The 1809-nt window shown below is 41.7% G+C and overlaps 1 long non-coding RNA gene across 1 annotated transcript in view; it reads right to left on the reverse strand.

Annotated features, from left to right (window-relative positions):
• Positions 1–414: 414 nt before the first annotated feature.
• Positions 415–1809, reverse strand: part of LOC122548228 — a 27871-nt gene continuing 26476 nt past the window's right edge. Inside the window, exon 4 of the long non-coding RNA XR_006311194.1 lies at positions 415–607. This is a non-coding gene — a long non-coding RNA (uncharacterized LOC122548228). The remainder of the gene's footprint in view (positions 608–1809) is intronic.

Here is a 1809-nt window from a genome sequence, read left to right on the forward strand (position 1 = left end):
TACAGCATTCCCTGTTAACTTGAATGATTTGTGTCTCTGAAGCTGTTACTGACATAGAGCTGAAGAATGGTCACATGGGTGATGGCATGAATAATCATACACAAACTTCAGTTGTGAGCTGAAAGCAGGGAGAAAACATTGCTGCAATTCCAAAGTGTATTTCTGTAGATTAATACATACCTTGCATGATATGTTCTGGTGAGATGGTTTTCTTATCCGACCTATTGCAGATTTCATTAGCTTCAGAAGATACTAAGTGAATAAATTCAGTGCAGCAATTCACCACCATTTCTCTGGCATCATTTGCTACCCTGACATTTCGTAGAATCTGTTTGATAATCTTGTTGATGGCAGCTCTTGGAATGGTTAAGTCATCATCACTATTACCTGAAGCTGAGGCCATAGTGCTTTATTTCACATAAAGTGGCCAAAGTCTTTTTCTTTAAAACAAAAAAGCAATTTTTCCTAATAAGGTGGGCATGCACCAAATCAACGTGAAATGGTTTTATCAAAACAATGGTATTTAATCCAGTTCGATTCCAAAACCAAAATATGAAGAACATTTGGTTTAGAGATTAAGGAAGGAATTTAATACGATCTTGCTATCCTAGAGAAAAATGCAAAAACATCAGATATTAAAACATAACATCTCACCAGTGGAAAACGAAGGCACATTTATTATTATAGAGAAAATAACACTATCAAAAAAAAACATCTGATTCCATGAACAAAACAAACAAATCTTGTGAAACTTAATGCAATAAATGAGTGGCCCATATATGCTGGCCTTTTTAACTGATACACATCCTGGTTTTCCAATCAATCCATGGCCTCATTCTTCTCCAGCTTTGTAACCTTACAACAATGCTCAACATTCAAGACTAATTGACCCAGCAAGAAACTCAGGGCATTTTTAACTTGGCGAGATTAATTTTATTTGTATATGAGACATGGGTGTCGCTGGCAGGCCAGCATTTACTGCCAGCCCATAACTCCCCTTCAGAATGTGCTGGTGGGCTGCATTACTGAACTGCTGCAGTCCACCTGCTCTGGGTTGACCCACAATGCCCTCAGGAAGGGAATTCCAGGGTGTGCTGAGTGAGTGGAGAGGAAGGAAGAGGAACAGAGATGGAGAGACGGAGGTCAAAGAGTCAGTTGTAGAGCTGTACAGCACAGAAACAGACCCTTTGGTCCAACTCGTTCATGCAGACAAGATATCCGAAACTAACCTCGTCCTATTTGCCATCGTTTATCCCATATCACTCTAAACCCTTCCTATTCATATACTCATCTAGATGCCTTTTAAATGTTGCAATTGTACCAGCCTCCACCACTTCCTCTGGCAGCTCATTCCATACATGCACTATAGAGAAAGTGAGGACTGCAGATGCTGGAGATCAGAGTCAAAACGTGTGGTGCTCAAAAGGCACAGCAGGTTTGGCAGCATCCGAGAAGCAGGAGAACCGATGTTATGGCCATAAGACCTTCATCAGGAATGCCTTCACACAAGCACCCTGAGTGTAAAAGGTGCCCCTTTGATCTCTTTTGTATCTTTCATCTCTCATCTCAAATCAGTGTTCAGTAGTTTTGGACTTCACTATCCTGGGAAAAAGAGATATTGGCTATTCAACCAGTCCATGACCCTCACGATTTGAAAAACCTCGATAAGGTCACCCTCAGCCTCCGATGTCCTCAGGGAAATAGCAAGGAGGAGGGGTGGGAAAGATGAGGTGCAATGGGGATGGATGAAGTGAAAATTAGGGGGTGGGGAAAGAAGTGGAATGCGTGGAGGAGGGAAGGAATGGGGGG

The sequence above is a fragment of the Chiloscyllium plagiosum genome, unplaced genomic scaffold (assembly GCF_004010195.1).
Source record: "Chiloscyllium plagiosum isolate BGI_BamShark_2017 unplaced genomic scaffold, ASM401019v2 scaf_12163, whole genome shotgun sequence".
NCBI classification, from domain to species: Eukaryota; Metazoa; Chordata; class Chondrichthyes; order Orectolobiformes; family Hemiscylliidae; genus Chiloscyllium; species Chiloscyllium plagiosum.